We start from the raw sequence: 14,169 nt of genomic DNA, 5'->3' as shown, positions 1-14,169 counted from the left end.
TGAATATAAAGTGGTCGACTAGATTATTTGGAACCTGAGAAGTTGACCTGAATGATGAAAGAGTATTTTGCCGACTATGTGGTAAAATTGATGAGTGTTGATTACTTTACTTCTAAAGATCTGCTTGAAAAATTGATGAGTAGTTGGTTGGATAACATAATTTAGACAATATTTTCGGAAAACTTTCGTTAATGAAGTGACTAAAGAGATTAGCTCACAAAGTTAAAACTTCAAAAATTGCAATCTGTAGAACATGACTGTCTTCTCATCACCACGAAAAAGACGTATTTTCAGCCTTTGGATCAAATTACGAACTAATTTCTAGATAATGAAGGTGGATCTGGTGGCACTTGGCAGCAGTTGATATATTTCGGATGCTTGAAGGACCTGCGAAGAATGAGTCGTGGTGGTGGTCATCGGGTGAGGGGCCAAGAGTCCGGTGGTTCCCATGAGGATGATCTTGGATGACGGCCAGGTGATTGGTGAGTAGTGGAGGCCCAAGGGGTGGCTGGTGGTTTTTGGATACACAAAATACTATGCCAGGTACACCGAAGATAATGCTAAAGATACACAAATTGACTTGTGTATCTTTCATTTTAGATAAAATGTACTTGTTTATACTACATAACGTGTACTCTTAGATAAATAAATGGTACTGCCTTGTTGAATCTCTCACTCTTAGTTGAATGAGCTTTAGTCTTGTTACTTGGGTAATTGTTTCTTTTTCATGTTTATATTTTTTCACATCCATTAGGTAATTCATATAACAATATGTCTCTTTTTTACCGCAGGCGACTCCTAGATTGAGTGAAGACAAAGTGAAGCAAAGGTGTGTTGATCCCAAATCGAATGACACTATCCACTAAAAGCAGTCGCTAAGGTTCTCCTTATCCCCTTGCTTTTAATGTATAATGTCCATTGGTAGCTCTTGTAGTTATGTCCTCGAGATGTTCCCTTATGATTATGGTATTTTGGTTTTCGGATGGCGTGATTGCGGATTTGTGTGTTCAAGATGAGGTGATTTCGTGCCAAACATGAGGATTGTGGTGAAGGCTCTCCAACCTCTTCTCAATGCTAAACCACCAGGACCTGAACAACACGCTTGATCATTTTCCGACATGAAATTACTTCTTTTCTCCTTGTTTATTTCCTTTTTCCCCCTTCTGTGTATCTCTTTATACAATAGGTCTTGGTATAGACGGGTGGGGCGAACAGACGGGTAAAAACCTCTAATAAAATGGGTAGAGGGGACAAGGTGGGGCACCCTCATGTGCTTTCCACTTTATGGTAAATGGGTATTTTGTGAGGGAAAATGGTATCCGTCTATACGTATAGACGGATAGTGTCCGTCTATAATGAGAATTTGTGCTCTTTATATTCCAAAACAGTTCTCTCAAAATCTCTGAGAGTCATTGTAACCAGCCAATAGCATTTCAACAGTTTTTGTCCACTTGATTTAGAAGCACTATTTCTCCAACATCTTCCTTCATGTGAGATTCATATTTTTTTAGTCGATTTATAGTGCACTACGGCACTGGAATATGCTTTCTCATGAGGGTATAAAATACCTTGTATTTCCTTCTGGTTTACGGAGTAGATTTGTAAGCTTTCTGCAGCACAGTACAGGAATATGTTGTATCAGAAATTGTAAAGCTATCATTATCAGGCTCAAACATGAGATTGTATAAAAGAATGTACCATTTATACTACATAAAATGTATTATTGTGTACCTGGGATAACTATCATTATCAGGCTTAAACAGGAGTACTTGTTTATACTACATAAAATATAATCTTAGATAAATAAAAAGTCCTAGGTACTTACATTATACGGCTGGGATATAATAAAAATATCTTTCGTTTTAGTTACATAAAAATTGGGTGACATTCAAATTTCTAAATACATTCATTCACCTTACTAGATAGTTGATACACATCTCTCATAAGTTAGATACACTATTTTACCTTGCTAGATCGATAAGCTAGATACACTCCTCTAACTTGCTACATACACAACTCTGTCAAACTAGATACACATGTTCATCTTCATAGATACACATCTCTGTCAAGTTAGATACACTCTTTTTACCTTACTTAATACACATCTCTGTCAAGTTAGATACACTCTTTTTACCTTACTTGATACACATATTTTGTCCGGGCTCAATCAAGGAAGGCGTAAATGTACTTAATCATTGATCTGATTGATTATCACTTCTGTTCTTGCTATTTGCAAAAGAGTTGCCTTTATTTTTCTTCAGTTCTTTTACTGTTCTCACTTTGTTTCGATTGAGTTGAGTGTCACACGGCGTAGTTCAACTCCATTCAATTTTGAACACGTAATTGGAATGGAAATATGTTTATATTTTGTACTTGTATCATTCATCGTGATTTAATGTAGATTTGTACACTACCCTGACATGGGTAAGAAGATATTCAAACTGACTACGTGACAATGAGTGGTGGTAATTCAGGTTTTTTGTGGTGGATGCACAATATATGACCCTAGATACACATATCAATACTCCCAGATACATATATCAATACTCTCGATACACAAATCGATTTGTGTATCCGGGAGTTTTGATATGTGTATCTGAGATACTAACATGTGTGTCTAGAGTGGTTGTGGGGGCAAGTTGGTGTGGTGGTCACGGAATGGGATAACACAAATGGATTTCTTACTTTGTCTTGATGTGCAGCCGGAACAAAGGCGCTCGCCAGCTATCTAATGACCATGGTGTTGCCATGGGACAACCCCAATTGCCTAAAGAACAAGTTTGATGATATGGTTTTGGAGTCTAGGAAGATCAATGGGAATGGGTGTCTTTTTCCTTATTTGAGATTTGTGATTTGCTTTTCACATTTATTTGTTGTGGGTTGACATATGGCTGGAAAATGTAGTTGGATTAGGTTACTGTATTTTCTAATTGTTTTTTGTGTGAATTTTTACAAAGATCAAGCAAAAGAAAAAATGTATGATAATTTGATGAGCCAAGAACAAGCACTGGATTTTGCCTTCTGATGCCTGAGCAATAAGCAATTAAGCATTGTCTGCAACTTTGAAAAACTAGTACAATAGCATGAGGAGAAGAATGATAAATAATGGGTCACAAATTATCTTTAGTTTACTAGATACATATCTTTAGTTAGTTAGATACACTCCTTTAAACTAGTAGATACACTCTTTTAAATTACTAGATACATACCTATTAAATAATGGGTCACAAATTATCATAAAAATGATCTTATACCCACATTTGGGTGTCACAATTTATGACGTAAAAGAGCCCGTCACAAATGAGAATTTGTGTTCAATCAATAATTTACTCTTTCCTTTTCTAACAAATAAATCAATACATTAACCATGACTCTACATTTCCAAACACATCCTATATACACACTCGCTTTAAGCGAAGCATCACTATCAGAAGGGAGTATCTTATACTCTGGATCATCACTTCATCAGAGGGATGCATCTATTTCTGGGGAAAACAAATATCTGGTGAGTATAAGCGTAGAGGGTGTATCTAAGGACATCAATTTGGCGTTCTATGCTTGACTGTTATTGACGATTTGGTGATTAGCGGATCAGCTGATTGTATTTTGAAATTACTTCACTCGTCATCGCTATTATTTCTGCAACCTCTGAAATGAAGCCTTATCTCCGGCGATGATGCGACTCAACCAAATCAACGACACCCTGACCAACGGCTACCCTACCCGTCGAAACTAGATACATATCTAAACTTTATTGAAACTATTGTAAGGGTCATTTTCAGTCGAAATCGAAAATTCAATTAAAAAAGCCATTTAAGCTAAATATTTGAAATTGTTTGCAGTGAAAATTTACAAAAAAGAAGAGAATCCCCTGCAATAGAATTTCGATTCTATGAAAATTAGTCCCCTCCTTTCACTGAACTGATCTATCAGTCTTCTTCTTGTTCTAGACTCTATACGCCTTACTTTGCAACTAATCATTTTTATCGATCATCTTGATACATCATATTTCTGCGCGCATCCTAGTTGCTGCTCCACCTCCCAGCACAATCCCGTTGCAACCCCTTCATGGCATGGATTATATTTCTAAACACAAAACGATTAATTAGTGACGTTTCCTGCCTATAAGAACTCATTGTTTCCTGCCTATAAGAACTCAAGCGAAAATGATACTGGTATTTGGTCTTATTACCTCCAATTTCTTGACCAATTCTACGGCAGTTGGAGCGGATAGTATGATATGGCGCGCACTAGGACTGACGAACCCTTCTTCAACAGCTTGATCGATGAAAGACAGCAGAGAGTTATAGTAGCCATCCACATTAAGCAGACCCACCTGCACATTTTATTGCAATATTTTGCCACCAATTAGTCATCAAATGTGCTGCACTACACTTAATTTACAACACAGAGCTTAGAAATCAATGACATAGTTCAGATAATTACCGGCTTGTCATGAATGCCAAGTTGAGCCCATGTTATAACTTCTAGTAGTTCCTCCAGTGTACCATAGCCACCTGCATATAATGCAATGCTCAGGCCTCAGGCTTTAATACAGGATACAGGATACCAGTCTGCATTAACTTGGTACTATGGCATTAAACTTCGGTGTTTTTTTGGTTTCAAGTACGACTGTATGAGTTCAGAGCGAGCGATAAACGTGAAAACGTATTTTGTTAAAATACGGAATAGAAAGTTAAATGCTTACCTCGAAAGCGGAAAATCATACTCCATAAACATATATATTTTGAAAAGATTGGCGTAGGACCAGGCAAAACATAAACAATACAAGAGTAATTGGATTATTGGACCCTTACAATAGTTTCAATAAAGATAAACATCAATTATCACTTTACCCCTTCCTTTTTAGACAAAATGATTTTGTGCTTGTGCGGATACACTTCTTTAAATTGCTAGATACACAAGTCAGACAAAATGATTTTCTGTTTTTCCGGATAAACAAGGATTCCTTGTGCGTGCATAATTTGTTATGTCATTTGCATGCATGATTACACTGATAGCTTACTAAGACTAAACTTTTGATTATCTATTGCTTAAAAGATACACATGGTATTACTACTATATACACAAATCGATTTGTGTATCCAGTAGTAATACCACGTGTATCCGGACTGGTATTTCGTGTATCCACGATCAAAAGGTAAACTACGACCACCAAACTGGCCATCACAACCACCAACACTACCACCGCCACACCTACTTCCCTGGACTAACCCCACAACAAGCCCCGACCCCGCCATCAGCCCCGACAACCACTTGAACCTGTATCAGCGACATCACTGGTGACATAAACGACCACCTCAGACCGCGACGGGGACATCACCCGTCACCACAATACACCACAACATACATCTCCAAGGCCACGATCAAGCCAAATTTATAACCCAAAAACGATTAAAAAAATAAAATTTATAATGATCAATTTTTATAAACCTAATTTTTAATTAGAATTCATACCTAAATATCAAATTTCAGAGATTAAAATAAGAATTAAAGCTCACCTTTCTTCTATAATAGACTGAAATCTGTTCTTGGGTGGTAGAAGCGGCGGTGGACATGGCGGCCGACGGTGGAAGTGGCGGCCGACGGTGGAAGTGTGAGAGGCGATGGAAGTAGAGTGTTTGTGGTGGTTTGGTGTTGAATTGTTTTAGTTTGGCAGAGAAAAATAAAAGAGCGTTTGAGAATGACTTTAATAGGTCAGTTCGTACGGTTCGCACCGTACTTTAGTTCGCACCTGACCCCGACCCTATATATATATATATATATATATATATATATATATATATATATATATGGAGCATTAGCTTAAAGGTAATCATCTAACCATGAAGTATAAAACAACCTGTGAATTTAATGGGTTTAAAACTAGTTTTTAAGAATTTCACTAAGGCCTTATTTGGTTGATACGAGAATTAAATTGATGTGTTAGTTTGCAATGGACTGGAGTTTAACTCCTATATTAAAATTCACGTGAATTTTCAATGACCATGAGGGGGAAGGCAGTTAAATTCCCCATAGGAGTTTGAAACTCATAGGAATTTTAAACTCTTCCATTTTACAAAAAAATGGGGTAACCAAACAACCTTTAAAAATCCCAATTCATGGGATTCTAGTATCTCTCGCATAAAGGTTTTTTACTGGCAGCTTTGTAATGATGCAATAGCAACACGACATAATATTGCAAGACGGGTAAGGTCCTTGGTTGATAAATGTGTTCGATGTCATAATAATGTGGAGACATGTCTCCATGTTGTTCGCGATTGTGGATGGGTGTAGGAGATTTGGGAAGAGACGGGGCTTACGGTGATGTCAGGAGGTGAGAATGGTACTGTACGGGGATGAGTTGAGGAGAATATGCGGGTTATGTCTATGGGAGAATGTATGGAATTCATGACTACTTGCTGGGCAATCTGGGAAAGACGAAATAAGGCTATTTTTGAGGGAGAGGAGTGGCGGGCGTGTATGGTAGTGCGAAGGACGAAGGAGTTGCTTGTCGAGATGCAGCTAGGTCGTGAAGGGGAGGGGGATTTGGTAGCTGATGTTGAGGTGCATACGGGCTGAGTTAAGCCAATTGTGGGTATGAGGAAAATAAATGTTGATGCAGGTTGTATGGGAGGTGTTGGGGTGGGTCAGGGTTCTGTGTGTCGCAATGAAGATGGGATAATCGAATGGCGTGGCGTGGTGCAAGATCGGAGAATGATGGAACCTCGAGAGGCAGAGGCTATGTCGATACTGCTCGGACTTCAAGAGGCCCGTAGACGCGGGAACACAAGACTTATTGTGGAAAGTGACTGTTTGAATGTGGTGAAGGATTTACAGCTGCAAAAGACAGGACGAAATGAAGTTTTCTTAATTTATGATGATATTTATTCTCTTTGTTCTCAGTTTGAACAATGCTCTTTTGCTTTTAGTCGAAATTTTAATTGGGTAGCGCATGAACTAGCTCATTATGCGCCTTGGTTAGAAGGTAGTTGAATATGGACGAAGGATTTTCCTTTGTACATTGAACATTTTGCTGCGATTGATTTGGAAGTTATAAATTAGCCCCGTTGTTATTTTTTCTCAAAAATAACCTCTAACAATCCCAATCCATGGGATTCTAGAATTCCCATAAATTGGGTGAGCAACCAAACGAGATCTAAATATATAAATCTAATAAATAATCCAATGAAATTGTGAAAATCTAAATTCGTCACCACTAAATGAAAAAAATATATTTTTATTCATTATAATTATTAATAAATACATTACTTACCGGAAATGATCAAATTTTATGAAATAATTTTTTACTATCAAATCATATAAAAGAGATTGTATAATGTAAACTTTAAGATCATATAAAAGAGATTGTATAATGTAAATGTAAACTTTGAGTGAATAAAATGCTTTTTTAGCTTTTCTTTTTTAGGTACAACTTTAGAGTTTTTAGTGATGGGGTGGTAAGTAAGATAAGTTCTTAATTCAAGAAATCAATGAGAAGGACCCCAATAGTTTGGAGTATTCTGATTAAATAACCCTAAACAAATTTTTTTCTAAAGAACACAAATTCTCATTTGTGACGGACAAAATCCGTCACAAGCCTGTGACGTGAGACAAATGGGTAAGTGGAAAGGGCAAGTGGGAGAGTGAGAAGTCACAAGTTTGTGACCGTAACAAGCAAGAGAGGGTGTCTAAAGAAAGAGGATATTTGAAACTATTGTACTCCTTCTTATTCACTCTTTTCTTCTCTTTTGTTTTTTCACAATAAATAAAAAAGTAAATTTGGACCTCATGTAACACCCCCATACACCAAGTTGCCTTACTAAGACCACCTAGTGCATGAGAATGCTACCATCTCGGTTACCCGAGGCATAGTAATCAAAAGTGACCATCAAGAAACGTACTTTAAGTAAATAAATTTAAAGTGTTTCCATCGAAACCAAAACTGAAAAGTACGATACAACTGTTCCAAACCAAACCAACTAAAATAAATAAAAGTATCTTGACACAACATCGACACAACAGCGGAAGACTACTAGCTGACTCGTGGTGACTCATCCTCAGCTAACCCTCGCGCATCCAAGTCATACCTGGTCACCATCCCCAAATGGATCACCACAGGTTTTAAAACAATTAAACGAGGTCAGTTACTGCACACATAATATAAGATAATACAACAACAATACACAAACACAATTCTCCAACACCGTCACATCACCAATCACCTGGCTAGCCTAAAGGTCTAGCCCTGCCAGATTACGGCCGCAACCAGTAATCCACACCGCCAGTGGGGGACCGCAGCCGTTCCCACCTAAGCCCTGCTCATCTTTACCGAGCGCAAACCCATGTTCTTTAATGTGCACATCCCCTCTTGTAGCGGGTTCGACAAGGGGTGAATTAAGGGCGTGAAGCCACTCCCGCAAGTGACTCCACTCAGCCGAGGGCGCACCTCACGAACCACAGACAAACAACCACAACCAATTATGATATCAACATTACCAATTCAATTACGATATAGACAAATGCCATTAACTAAAAAATAAACAACCAATCAACCATCTCATATTCATGTAAACAATAACTGAGTAGAAAACCCTACCTGGAATGCAGTCACCACAAATAGACACAACAACAGATCAAAAGCGCTCCTGTAACACCCGCGAATTTCTCATTTTGACATTTATAATTTAATTAACCATTCTATTACTTTATTTTATTTTAATTATTTCATTTAATTAATTTTATTTTTAAACATGATTTTTATAAAAGTAATATTTTAAAGCTTAATTTATATAAAAATACGTATTTTAGTCGGATAGTAATAATAGTAAAAATAATAATAATAGTTTCCGTCTTAAGTAACTATAGACTCGAGACATTTTCCCGTCTAGCAAAAGACCGTCTGTGGACGCGGGCCCATGGGGGCGCTTGGGAAACAAGCGTTTGCATTTGTGGAGTCGCCACCAATTTATTGTGGAAAATTGGAAACCGTTCGAATACCTCGTGCCATGTCAAGACACAAAGTAGTGACATGAACACCAAGAACTCGTTACCCTTAGCATTCTATGTCTAGAATGACTCTCTTGGATGCCAATGAACACGGATGTTCACAGAGATTTGGAGTAAGGGGTGAGGGTACGTATTAGCAAGCTCTTTTGATCGAACACCTAATCCCGCCTGCCTCGATAGCGGCCTCTACTAATGATTAGGGAAATTGTCTATACTCGATATATTGTCGATTATATGCATGCAATGCAACATCCATTGTTTTGATCCTAACATGTGAAGAATTAGACTAAGTCGGTAAACACGTAATTTAATCATACAATTGGGTCGAAGTTGGGATCTAAATTGATTACATGTGAAAACAAGTGATACAATAAAAGAAATACAATAATAAATACAATAAAGGAAAATTACAATAATTACATCGGATTAAATGATTTATGTCGAAAATACATCTAAAACGGATAATTTGAGAAAGAAAGAACAAATAAATTAACGAACAGGAATTAGGGTGATAATACGAATAGTAGTTAATTAAATACGTAATTAATAAACTAGGTCAAAGCAACACGAGAGTTCAGGGACAGAAATCAACCAGGAACAGGCGTAGCAAAGCTGCGTCCCTTGGAAGAGGCGCAACAGTTGCTGCGTCCGTTCCTTGGCTCAGTTCTGGCTGTGAAGCCGGAATTGCAAGTTGTTAATATTCGTTGGTGATTTTAATGATCGATTAATAATATTTGACTCAGATGAAAGTGATTAACAGGTTATTTACATGTGATTAAGGGTCATAAAAACAACAAACATGGATGAAAACTAATTAGGACGAATTATTTACAAGATTAATAAGATTAATTAACAAATTAGCAAACTAAACAAATTAATTAAGCCAAACAAGTTATTAATGACGAATTAATGATGGTGACGATAAACAAAAGGTGAAAAATATATCAATGACGAATTCCAGAGACTCAATATTGATGAATCGAGCCTCTAAAACCCGAATTTGATTTTAATGACGAAAACCCGCAAATATGAATTACTTGGGATTTAAGTCGGGAATTAAAAGATGAATTAATTACTAATGATTTATTTACATGTTAGAATTATCGTGATCAAATTATTGTGTCAATAAAACAATGAACAAACAAAGAAAACGAAAACGAACAGACGACAAAAGACGAAGGAAGAAGAAAGGAAGCAGGAACTGCGACAGCCTCACGAAGAGGCGCAGCAGGTGCTGCGTCCCTTCGAAGAGGCGCAACAGTTGTTGCGTCCTTTCTCGACGGTTGTCTCCTGATAATCCGTAAAAAGGGTTTTAAAACATGGTTTTACAAATCGGTTTTATACATATTTTCGACATAAACCTTACAATATGATTACAAAAATAAAGAACAATAATTAAAAGAAGGATTTACACCCTCGGACTTACATGTTTGACGAAACGAGATGAACTAAGTATACGTTTAGTGATGCTCGACTCGAATGTACGACGAAAGTGCCCTCGTAAGAGGAAATTAAACAGATTGATTAAGTTGATTGATTGTGGAGTTGGTCAAATTGGTCGGTCATGCAAAACGAGGCTGGTACTCAGAAGGATCCGAGCTTACGTGGTCGAAAGTTCAAGCACGTAGACGCCAAAAAGTAAGAACGTGGTCTAGAATGCAAAGGGAGAAGAGAAGGGCGGACACTCGCGTGAGAAATATGTGAGACCGAAGGTCTCTATTTATACTAATACCCCGGAGGAAATTAGGGTTTTCGGAGAAACTTTGGAAGTGAATCTCGAAAAGATATGAAAAGATACGAAAAATACGCAGAAAAGGACTTGCGAAGAGGCGCAGCAGGCACTGCGTCTCTTGGAAGAGGCGCAACACTTGCTGCGTCCTTTCCCAAGTGGTTTCCTCCTGCGGAAGAAAGATTTCCGTGTTTTGGTTATGGAATAACGGATTAATCTTGTTTTCCTTAATATTTTGTGTGAATATTACGGGAAATTATTTGCCAAAGATTAAAAGATTGCGAAAATATGGAATAGAAATATCCGGAACATTCCAGAACATTCTGACTCGGTTTTAGAAAAATGAAGACGGTTTTTTGACCCGGACTCCAAATGAACTCTAATTACTGCCAAAACGATCGTATCGGCACGTAGATGACAATTAAGAGGTAGACACAAGTGTTTGAGCGATCACTTGACGATAAACTTACGAACTGTCACAAATCGTTCCGCGTACCAAACATGCGGCCCAATCATCACCGGGTGGTTTGCGGGAGGTGCAGAAATGAGGTATCTACAGAGCCCCCACTTTGACTGAGGCTTGAACAAGGCGAAAGTCAAAGTATAGCCATCAGGTCAATCGAAGATTACAACCTGACGACTATGGCGACGCGAGGCGGCTCAAGGGGTCTGAGCCAAGGACCTGTCGTCGGGAACATCTTAGAGTCTGTCGACTATCGGGGAGGGTCGTTTAAAGTCCATTAGACTACGTAAGGAGGCTCGCTAGCCATAAGAAGAGACCATACCTGAAATTCCTTGAAACTCCAGGGGAAACAAAACGCGATATTGGGAGAAGACAGCAGGACATAGTCTGGAACTGCTGGAGAAATCACTTGTGGCCGCTTCAAACAAACTTCGGAAGAGCTTGGGGTCGATGTTGATCTCCATGTCTCGAGAGGGAATGACTGTCGGTCGTGAACTCTCGCTGGGGGAACATAATCGGGAACTGATCTCCATGTCTCGAGAGGGAACGTCTATCCGTGTACTCTCGCTGGGGGAACATAATAAAGGCGTGTTGATACGTCTGTCGTGTACCTATCAAAAATAAACTAACTAAACTAACTATATAGCTAGGGAAGTCAGGTCGATCTCCTCAGGGTGGCAAGATATCTGTAGAAGTCCGTCTATTTGGTCTCAAATGGGGGGGGGGGGGGAGGTTGTTTGAATTGGTTTTCTAAACTAAAAAGTTAAAGGAAGAGAAGCAGAGAAAATAGCAGTAAAGGCAGAGAAATAGATTTAAACTATCAAATAGAGAAGGGACATGTCAGGATTTCGGTTCACTACGGTAGTCCAGTGACTCAACTGTAAACAACTCAGACGAATTAATGCAAGACGGATATGGAAAGGTCCTTTCGGTCCACTTTCTATCCTAAATTACCACTAACTTAACTTTCATCCTCGTCAGGGTAGTCTACTGTTCATAGCAGGCCTATTTAGTCCAATCTTTCGATCCAGGATTAATTTTAGCCAGATTAAAAGGGTGACTCAGAAGCGTGCACTCAACTAAGTAGGTAAAATACAATTAAATTGCTATGGTGACAGAATCTCACAATTAATTCATCTAACCTATTTACTACATCGTCACATTTCTACCGTAGATCCCCTAATCCCAACATGAAAGAAGTTTATCTACTCATGTTGCTATTAATACTATCAAAACTAACAGCAGATAAATAACCAGCATTCAACATATTAAAACGATGATTAAATTGCATAAAAAGTAAATTAGAGCAAAAAGTAAATAAAGCAAGACGAAGAATTAAAGCAAATGAAATGAAGTTTATTATTAAGAAAAGAGAAAGAGATTACAATCGTGCGAATCCGGCGTAAAGAACAATCAAATCCGAGCGAAATCAATCTCAAAATAAAGTTACAGTGAAGGAGAAAATAGTACGCAGTCTTGAATGATAGATAAAAAGATAGATGGAAAATTCGAATCTAATAACCTAGTAACGTAACGCTTAAATAGAAAAACAACTAAGTCCATAAGCTAAAATAAATTCACGGGCTAATTAAAGCCCACGCCAGCAGAAACCACTCGATCGAGTGGAATAAAACCACTCTATCGAGCAAAACTCAGGATAATCTACTCGATCAAGTAGAATAGTTACTCGATCGAGTAACCTCTCTTTACAGCACTTCCGGATCGAGTAGAAATTCACTCGATCGACCAACCAAGGATGTAGAAACCACTCGATCGAGTAACAAAACCACTCGATCGAGTCTTCTGTCTTCAATTCAGCTCAAATCCACGCCCGACTGCCTTGTAAACCGTGCCTTCACGCTTCCCAATGCAATATCTTACTCAGGAAAATCTCGTCTCCTCTAAATGCATGCAAAAAGGACGAAAAATGGTACGATTCCACTACTTTCGCGTTCATTTCTACAAAATGGACAAAACGAACCAAAGTAGCCAATTCGGGGCATAATACTATATAAACAGTACAAAAATGCATATAAATACGTGCTAAAATAGGCTAAAAAGACTATACAATATGCACGTATCAAATCTCCCCAAACCGAACCTTTACTCGTCCTCGAGTAAACTAAAATGCAACTAATGGAACGGAAATGATAACTCAGAGCTAGATTAACTTGTCTACTCGAACCAATTTAATGCAACAAAAACTAACAGTTATAGCTAAGCAGTCAATACGCAAACGAGTTATAAGCTGTTTAGAAATACAGCTGACCTATCGACCTTGCAAGACCAACAAAATCGGACTCTCTCGTGGTCACTCTTCTCTCATGAAGCAAAGGGTGAATGTTATATGTAAAAGATAGAAGGAAAGACAGTCACTCACCTAACTGCGACCTACATAGCATGCATGCAACAAAAATGAAAGACAATTCAAGTACTAATGCACACACTCCAACCAATAATGTCTGTCACAGCTGAGGGCTTACAAATAATATGGGAATAGTGAGGTTCAGGTGAGAAAAGGCAAAACAAGTTATGGTAATGTGGAGGTAAAAGCGTCAATCTAGTTCCTAAATAGGACCATATAAGACCATCTGAATCTCAACTGACTGAAAAATAGAATACAAGTGCCCTTCATTTGGCACACAACTCACTAAACTCAAACACAATCTCCTCAAAAATATGGAATAAGAATGGAGGAGTTAGACGGTCACAAACTTCCCTTTTTTAACACCGTCTAAATGAATCATATGAAATAAATCAAACTTTTTTCAAACTTTTTTTTTCTATCACTGTACACGTGAATCAGCTTCCCTTTTTTTTCTATTTTTTTCTTATTTCCACGTTTTCTTTTTTTTTTCTTTTTCAATTCTTTTTTTTTCTTTCCTCCTTCCTTTATTTTCACCAACTCCTTACAAAAAGATACGGGCCAAACTGCAGACGGAAAATCGTACCACAAAAGACATACTAA

At 38.0% G+C, this 14,169-nt stretch overlaps 1 long non-coding RNA gene across 1 annotated transcript; it reads right to left on the bottom strand.

Moving 5' to 3' along the window:
- Nucleotides 1-3,775: 3,775 nt before the first annotated feature.
- On the bottom strand, nt 3,776-5,678 carry LOC141653507 (uncharacterized). The gene is made up of 4 exons (XR_012547440.1): nt 5,523-5,678; nt 4,447-4,517; nt 4,193-4,336; nt 3,776-4,086 (listed from the first exon to the last, which is right to left on the bottom strand). It is a non-coding gene; the product is annotated as an uncharacterized LOC141653507 (long non-coding RNA).
- Nucleotides 5,679-14,169: the final 8,491 nt, after the last annotated feature.

Source organism: Silene latifolia, chromosome 4 (genome assembly GCF_048544455.1).
Source record: "Silene latifolia isolate original U9 population chromosome 4, ASM4854445v1, whole genome shotgun sequence".
In the NCBI taxonomy this organism is placed as follows: domain Eukaryota; kingdom Viridiplantae; phylum Streptophyta; class Magnoliopsida; order Caryophyllales; family Caryophyllaceae; genus Silene; species Silene latifolia.
The sequence above is the reverse complement of the archived record's forward strand: the minus strand, read 5'-3'. Positions and strand labels throughout refer to the sequence as shown.